This window comes from Mustela erminea, chromosome 1 (genome assembly GCF_009829155.1).
Source record: "Mustela erminea isolate mMusErm1 chromosome 1, mMusErm1.Pri, whole genome shotgun sequence".
Taxonomy (NCBI): domain Eukaryota; kingdom Metazoa; phylum Chordata; class Mammalia; order Carnivora; family Mustelidae; genus Mustela; species Mustela erminea.
In genome coordinates this window covers 157,619,229-157,628,993 of record NC_045614.1, presented here as the reverse complement: position 1 = coordinate 157,628,993, position 9,765 = coordinate 157,619,229, and positions in this window count along the sequence as shown.

The window sequence follows — 9,765 nt, the reverse complement described above, 5'->3', positions numbered from 1 at the left end:
CTACGTGTTGCTATTTAAATTTAGGCAAAAATTAGTCAAAATTAAATAAAATTTAAAATTCAGTTCCTAAGTTACACTAGCCTCATCTCAAGTGCTATGTAACTACATATCTCTAGTGGCCATCATATTGGATTGAACAGATATAGAAGATTTCCAGTTATTTCCAGTTATTTCAGACATCATTGCTGTAGATAAAGCATAAAAATACAACCCAAAGATATAAATCTAAATACTAAAAAGAGTAGAAATAGGATATAAAAAAATGTGATTTACATCAAAGAAGGCAGGAAAAAAATCAGAAATGTTTAATAAATGAGATAAATAAAAACCAACTATGAAGATAGGATATTAAAATAGAACTATATCCATAATTACATTAAATGTTAATAAACAAAACATTCTATGTAAAAGTCAGAGATAATAAGATTATATAAAAAGACATAACCTATAGATTTTATGTGTAAAGGCAGAGCAATTGAAAGTAAATGTGTAAGAAAAAGTACCACTGAAACACTAAGATTAAGAAATTTAATTATATAGAAAGATTTGTTGTGTTTAAGATACTATTGAAACACAAAGATTGAGAAATTGTTTGCCCATCTTAATATCAGACTAAGGTTATTTCAAGAGAAAGAATATTACTGGAGAAATAAAGAAACATTTCATAATTATAAAGGGATTGATTCATCAAGAAGTTATAACAATTCTAAAAGTGTATGTACCCAATAACAAGATTTCAAAATCTTAATTTGCATTAAGCAAAACTTGAGAGAGTAAATGGAGAAGTAGACAAGTCCATGTTTGTGGTCAGAAATTTTATATAACCATCCCCCAGTAACTGTATATGTATAATTCTACCCCAACTACCCTACACAGTCTTTGCCTGTGCACATGGGCTATCCACCAAAACAGACTATAAACTGGGCTATAAAGTCTCAAAAATATTTAAAAATTACAATCATTTAGAATATAGGCTCTGGATATAATGATATCAAATTAGAAATTAATTTTTTTTTGATATTTTATTTTATTTTATTTATTTTTTTTTATTATTATTTTTTTTATTTCCAGCATAACAGTATTCATTATTTTTGCACCACACCCCGTGCTCCATGCAATCCGTGCCCTCTATAATACCCACCACGTGGTACCCCAACCTCCCACCCCCCGTCCCTTCAAAACCCTCAGATTGTTAATCATGAGAGACTATGGACTCTAGAAATTAATTTTTAAAAGCTATATAAAAAATCCTAAAGTATTTGGGATTTCACAACCAATATCTAAACAACCTATAGGTCAAGAAGAAATCAAAAGGAAAATTAGAAAAGCCTACAAAATGAATGATAATAAAAGCATATATATATAAATATCTGCATGATTCAGCTAAAGCTCCATTAGAACACTTAGAGTTTGAATGTTTATAGTAGAAAAGAGGAATAATTTAAAAATAAATAACTAAAACTTCTATTTTAGAAGCTAGACAAAACAGAGTAAATTAAGCCCAAAGTAAATAGAAGAAATTATGAAGACAAAAATATAAATCAACAGAATATAAGGCAAACAAAAGGTAATCAAAATATTGAAAGTAGAATCATTAAAAAGATTAATAAACTTGACATATTTCTGGTAAGATTTACCAAGAAAAAAAGAGAAATACAATTACATCAAGAATGAAAAGTGACAGTAATAGAGACTGCAAAAAATAGAAGGATAAAAAAGGAATTTATGCCAATAAACTCTATGAATTAGATGAAATATTCCTTGAACACTTACTTAAATTGATGTAATAACGTAAGAAATAGCCCTCTGATTATAAAATAAATCGAATTCACAATAAAAAACTTTCCCCCAAAGTTATTTCAAGCTCAAATGGCTTCACTAAAATTTTATCAAGTATTAAGTAATGTATAATGCCAATTCTACACAAATTCTTTCAAAAACTGGAGGAGGAAGAAACACTATTCAAATAATATGGTCTGATACCAAAACTTGGCAAATATAAGAAAAAAAATATAGACTAATACCTATTATGATCACAGATGCAAAATCTGAAAAACATAGAAACAACCTGAGTACAGCAAGCAGACTCACACACAGTGATGCCTCATGAACAGATGGATTTTCATCCCAGGTACGCAAAAGTGGTTCAACATTTCAGAAATATATATAATTCACCATACTAGCAGAATAAACAGAAAACAACAACATCAAAAACGCTCCACATAATCATTTCGACTGATGTAGAAATAAGGCTTTCCTAGTATTCTCCTGAAGATGAATGCCCTCTCTAATCATTTGTATTTTATATTTTCCAGGAGTTTCCCTTCTGTACAATGGGGCAGGGAAAATAAATAAAAGCCTAACAATCTAAAAGAATAATTAAAGTTGAGCTATTTGCAGGCAAAATAATTGTAAATGTAGAAAACCTTCAGAGAATCTACGAAAGAACAAGGAATAAATTCGGTGAAACTGTAGAATTCATATTCACAACAAATCAAGTGTTTCTATATATAAGCAAACAAAAATTAGGAAAACAAGTAAAATTATATATAATATCATTAAAAATACTGAATATATAAACCATCTACTGAAAAAGATGCAAGACTTTGAAACTGTAAAACATTGTTGAGAAATTTAAAAGACTCAAATAAATAGTTATGACTATGTTTACTGACAAAATTTAGTATTTTAAGGATGTGTTTTTCTCTCTTAATCTATAGACTTAATGTAATACCCATCAAATTTCTGACAGGTTACTTTGAAGATATCGACAAACTGATCTGAAATTTCAGGTAGAAATAAGAAGGATTTAGAATAGCCCAAACAATCTTCTAAAAAAAGTTCAAGGACTTAACACTATCTACTTCAAGACTCATTACAAAGCTATAATAAGCAACAGAATGGAAAAATTGACTTAAAGAATTAAAATACAGATCAATGGAAAATAAGAAAGTTCAGAAACAGACCCACACATATGAAGTCAATTGATCTTCAGATAAGGCACCAAGTTCATTCAATGGAAGAAAGAAAAATCTTCTTAACAAATGATATTAGAGCAACTCAACCCTTATACTCCATAAATAAAATATTAATTTGAGATCAATCTTAAATGTATGAAGCACAGAAAAAAGATAATATCTTTATAACCTCGGGAGCAGACAAAGATGATTTCTACAGGCCACAGAATCAGTAACTCTAAAAGAAAAAAATAGATAAATTGAACTTCATCAAAATTGAAATTTACATCTCATTAAAAGAAACATTAAGAAAATTAATAGGCAAAAAACAGACTGTGAGAAGGTTTTCATAATACATCTATTTAACAAAGAACTTGTATCCAGAATATTAAAGAAACCCTATAATACATTAAGAAAAGGACAAATTATAAACAGGCATACCCAATTACAAAATGGTTAATGAGTTGAATACATACTACACAAAGAAATACAAATTACCAAGAAGTGTTGGCAATTGTGTTCAAAATGTCCAAAAAAGTCCAAAAAAGCCTGTAAAAGAATGTTCACAGCAACTAACATATTCATAATTACACAAATATCTGCCAGCAGAATGAATAAGCAAAAAGTGTTATAGTCATGCAATAAAATGCTACTACATAAAAGGAGAAACTATCGATACAGAAAAAAGCTATATAAATTTCAAAAAAAACATTATGAGGAGTGAGAAACCAGCCACAAAAACATGACTCAATTACTTTATTTATATTACTTCCGAGAATAGATAAAACTAATCGAGGGGGATAGAAATCAGAAAGTGGTCACCTCTGTGGGGGGAGAGAATGAAGCAGAGATTGACCATAAAATGACAAGAGGGAATTTTCTGGGGTAGTATAGATGATGTTAATAAGAAAAAGAATGGGCAAAACACAGACTGAGAAAAAGTTTTCATAATACAGATATCCGACAAAGGACTCATATACAGAATATTTACATTTGTATATGGTTACATTCTGTACATGGTTAAATAAAATGACTAAAATTCATTAAACCGAATGTTTAAGATCTGTACAAATTATTCTATGTAAATTACATCTCAATATATACATGTATATATTGTATGTATATACAATATATGTATATATATTGTGCCATATTCTGTGCAACTCACTGGAGATATAGTAATGAACAAGACTGTTCTCATAAAGTTAAAAAATCCAATAAATGGAATTTTTTAGGCTATTCTAGGAATTACCTCAACTACATCCTTCTCTTTGTTGTCCACATAATTAACTATTTTTTTTGTACAAAGTATAGTGAAAGTGTGATACAGAAATCAGGAGTTGTGAGTATTACTCACATTTCCATCCTCAACTAGCTTTGTGACCTTGAGTAAGACATTTATCCTTATAATACTTACCTGCAGAACAAAGGTGTCCATCCAATATCCTTTTAAGCCCTCATCTTATTGGTTTTTATTCTTATTACATACACTAATGATGATATTATCTGTTTACTGTGAAGCTGTAAACCTGAGGGGGAAATCTGTGCATCATGGAAGGAGACAGCCCCAATTTCTTGACCCTAAAGTGGTAACTGCCATCACTTGCCACTGAGCCCTTTCTAGTGAGTTAAGCTGAGAGTTTAAAGAAACCGAGATCTGACTAGTCTGGCCTTTATTTGAATTCTAATTGCTTTTATTAAAATGGCTTTTTCAGTTATGGTTATTTTGAGAGTGACCAAACCAGAGCGCAAATCTCCAAATCAAAGACCCCCGTTGCAGAAAAGCCTTTTTAGTTTGCCAGGTACACAAAGCTATCTTGCTTTTTAAGTGAATTAGTTAAGAGTCAGAGATGGGACAGAATCTAAAATCTGTATGCTCATAATACATTCTCTTACAAACATTTAGAGAACATGCAAGACTAAATTGCTCTTTTATGAGGTCTGCAGAGGAACATAATACATAACTTGCTTTCATTGTGATTTTTAAATTTTGCCTTTCTCCCAAATTGCTTAAACACTTTTTGGTTAGAGAAAATAAGCCTTAATATGGCCAAACCTTTACTCCAAGACCCCTTTCCTTAGGCCATGCTGCTCACTTTCTCTTGGAATCTGTAACCTCTTCTTTTCACACTTCCTTCATGTTTGTCCAATGCCTTTTTTGTGTGTGTGTGTGCACTGTCTTAAATTTACTTACGCCAGTCCTTTTTCCCATCAGCCAATATTTATGACTCCTTAACATTTTAACATTTTGCAGTATCATTAATTAACTCATTAACCCATTCCACAAAAACTTACTGAAATAAAAACAAAAACATGCACAATGTTATGCCGGTGCCAAGAAGAGAAGGGTGAAGAAGGTCCTTGCCACCCCGGGGGTTTACAGTCTAAGATTTACGTATGTAGTCTATATTTTTAAATATATAGTCTAATATTTTTTAAAAAGAATTATATGTGTACTCTTTTTCTTTATTAAGTCCTCTTACAACCTTTTGATTTGGTCTGTGAGTGTGGGCTTAGATTTGCTTTTCAGTGCCCCTTGATTCAAGTTATCAAAGTGCATGAAGCTTTGAAGCTGCCCACTACTACTACAGTCTTCAGAGTGACATGCTTCTTGCTTAAGAAACAGTTCCTCAGCATCCTAAAAATATGTTCCCAGGATCTCCCAGTCAAAGTAGTAAACAGAAAAACAACTGGGGAAACTTAGGATATATATGGTCACTGTTCTGCTCCATTTGTGGTTTTCTGCTTCTAACTTTTTGCTTTTGATTCTTCCATGCATGTATTGGTTGGCTCATTCATTTATTTATAAATATGTATTTAATGCCTACAATGAGCCAGGGAGCATACTATATAAGTAACACTTAATCCTTGTCTTAAAGGAGCTCAGAATCAAAAATTCCATTTCAAACTGTTTTGACACAATAAACATGACAGCCTTTGCCAATCGAAAAAGTGGATTTTCCCACTGTTGAAACATGATGTTTTAAAATTATATTTAAAAAATATTTAAAGGTAAAAAGACATTTCTAATGGTGGGATATTTTACTAAATAGTATCTAGGGTGTGTGAGTGCACATATGTGTGTCTACGTGTGTGCGTGTGTGTATATTGCCTTACATTTCGCTTAGTATCATATTCCTACAGAGGCTTTTTCAAACTACCTTTGATATAAAGTGCATTCTAAAATAGCCTTTAGAATAGACAAAAGATGACAGAAAATAATTTTTAGATAAGATAGTGCATGCAATTTTTAAAGGACAGATTTAAAGTGTCTTCATTGTATTCTCCAACAACGCAAAATACAAATGATGCCAACACACACACACACACACACACACACACATACACACACCCCACATTGAATTTGGAAGATGGAGGCAATATTTTTTGTTTATTTAATTCACATAAAAATAATCTCATCATTACTGGATGGAAACAGCTATTCCCATTCCTCACTGAGTATTCATTGTGTTGAAGCTTTCTTAACAAGCCATTCCATCAGCACTAAGTATATGTGCTGCGGAAGCTAGCACCATTCCATCAACACTAAGATCAAGTAACTAGCATTATCTACATTTATAGGAGGGAAATCTAAGCAAAAGCATCGTTAAAGAACTTGACTTGTTAAATATTTAGTTCAAAATTCAAGGGAATAAAATTTGATAGGAAAGACCCAAAACATGCCCAAAAGAACCTTTAATAATTAATAATAATTTTAAAATCATGAACTGTAGTAAAAAGTTATGAAAAGTTATTTAAAGGACATCACTTTTTTCCCTGACTAAAACCTGCCTTTGGGAAATTTTTATTTCCTGTCTTCATCTTCCTCTTGGTATTTACCAATTCTGAATTTCTCCTTGTTTTCTCTCTTCTCTTCTGCCATTGGGAAGCTTTAAATGACTGCTGAGCAGCCCATCTCTTTATACTCTAAAGAGACCCTTTGCCTCTTGGGAGAAATATAGCATGTTATACTCATGTGGATACAAAAAAAAAAAAAAGGGACTACTTATTTACTTTTCTACAATTGTAAACAGTCCTCTAATCTTTTCATTATTAATTAAATGTGTGAAAAGTTTTAAAATTATAACAATCTCAGTCATTTTTTCATAAAGCCTTGTGCTATCTCATTTTTCATTTCTCTAAGATTTCTGTCCTGTCTTGTTCTGTGGAGGTTCACTGTGCTCTATGTCATTTTTCCATGGGGCCCTTATCTACTTATGCTATGAGCTCCCTTCTCTTAATCCTCATCTCATACCCATTATTTTCCAATATTATTGGCTTGGTTTCTTTTGACACAAAAGCTTAAAAGCTGCTGCCTATTTCTGTCTGTGTTGCCAACTTTTCATGTCCCTGTCATAGTGACACCTTAAATCTCTGACAACAAATGTCAAAATCTCCCAAACTTCACTGTAGACCAACTTCAGCTAAATTTAAGAAAGTTCTGGGCAGCTCTGGTTAAAACAATGGATACTCATTGGAAAAAATGGTTATTAATGGGGTCCAAACCCAAGATATTGACTACTTCAAAATATAGGCTTAACTTTGTATATTATGTTCAAAACAAGTTAGCCCCTCTTAGTATTTTGACCAAGGATTTAGTGGTTTTCTACAGACAAATGAGGGATTGGCTTGAGTAGGCTCTCCTAAAAGTTCAAGTATTTTCCATAGTACCATAGCAAATAACAGATCAGGGAAATAAAATAGAAAAGGTTAGAATTTAAAAAGTAGTTAAAAGCCTACTTAGCCCTTATTGTCTACCAATTACCAACAAACTTTTGACTTTTACTTTCTAATTTTAGTATACTTACTCTAAAGGCAAAACTCTCATTCTCTTCTCTGTTTTTTATTCCTTTGGGATTTAAACATATTCTCTTTTTAATTGCTAGTAAATACTGTATGAATTTCCTTTTGGAATAGGGATCAGAGCAGATTTGTACAACTTAGTTACAAACCCTCAAAACAATCTTTTAAAATGTTTTCTGAACCTTGGCTCAAAAATAGGTTTTTCTCTATTTAACCTTTAAAAAATGGTTTGAAATGTAAAAGGACAAAACAATTCTTAAACACAGCCACAGTGACATCTGCCAAAAGCTAAAAATATCTCATTGGTTTAACAGGCCACATTTGTAGTCCCTACGATGTCCTAATGTTATTGTGAATGCCCTGTGATGGGTTACATGGGTAAAGTGATGTGTTTGTAGAATTACATAGTAATTCAAAGAGACACTGATAAGCTATATTTTGCACTTTTGTTCCAGATGCAGGAAGGAAACATTTAATCCATCTAATTTGATCCAAAAAACTGTCTTGATGACATTTGGAAGGATTTAATGACATTTTCCTTGGTTCCAGCTCTACTATTCAGCCATACTTCATTGTATATGATTAAGCTGTAACTCTGCAGACAGTTATAGGGCCCAATGCATCAAATTCATAATTAAGATGGAAAATTAAGATGGAAAAAAAACCCATCAAAACCTCCAACAACAACCAAAAAATAATTTTGCAAAGTTCTCCTTTCCCAATAATTATGACTTGAAATGCTCTCTGTTCTCCACCGAGCTCTGAGTTGTGAAGCAGTTCCTGGAAGGGGGACTATCAGACTTGACTCACAGTAGGATCTTTCCTAACTGCTTTCATCTAAGTGCCTACTGTGATCCAGAGGTTACCAGATGTTGCATATAGTAATAAAGGTATAAAAATGTAGGGCTCAGTGGTTGCCATAACAGACCACTGCATAAATAATGGGCAAGTGTTATGAGTGGAAATGTGTCCCCCCAAATTTGTATGTTGAAGGTCTAATCCCCAGTACTTTAGATGTAACCTTATTTGTGAATAGGTTCTTTGCAGATGTAATTAATTAGATAGGTCATCAGGGTGAACCCTAATCCAACATGACAGGTTGTTAGAAGGTAGAGGAGGGACAGTGAAGTATACTCCAGACTGAGAAGACACTTTGAGATTGAAAAATGACACAAGCCACTGTATACTATTTACAGAGCTTTAGTCAGGGTAACTTACTGACAAGAAGACTTGGCAAAGGACTATTCATGGCAGCAGCATAACTCCTTTCTGCCCCCACTCTCTGCCCAATCCAGGCCTTAATCCTCAGCATTTATAGAATGAGAGGCAGGATGGTGAGGTCAGAGGGCATCATCTGTGAGCCAGAGGATCTCTACTAGGATCTAAAGTGGGGACTTCTGTGCACCAGCACCAGTCATCTCTACTGCTTATCGAAAGTGGAGCCTTCTGTGTGTCATTTTAGGGAAGATCAGAACAAGCCATCCTACATCCAGGTCAGGACATACATTAACCTCCTGTGAGCCTGGAACATGTAGCTACGAGGTAGGTCATTTCTCAGGCATGAACAAGATGGAGGGTCAAAGATGGAGTCATGGTTTTCAGCACTCCTACATAGTTGGCCTTAGAAAAGGGGGGGTGAATTTTATTTACACACCCACACACAAAGGTATCATCACGTGAAGATGAAGGCAGTGATCGAGGTGCTGCATCTCTAAGCCAAGGAATGCCAAAGACTTCCAGCAAACCCCTAGAAGCTAGAGGAGAAGAAGGGCAGCTTCTCCCTCACAGCCATTAGAAGGAACCAACCCTGCTGACTCTTTGATCTCCTACTTCTAGCCTTCAAATCTGTAAGACAACATATAGAAGCCACTCAGTTTGTGGTACTTTGTTATGTTGCCCTAGAAAACTAACATTGGCAGCCAACTTGGAAAAATGGCTTGTGGACAACCGGTGCAGGTACGATGTCAGAAAAGGACAGCCCAGGATAAAAGCTAAACAAACAGCC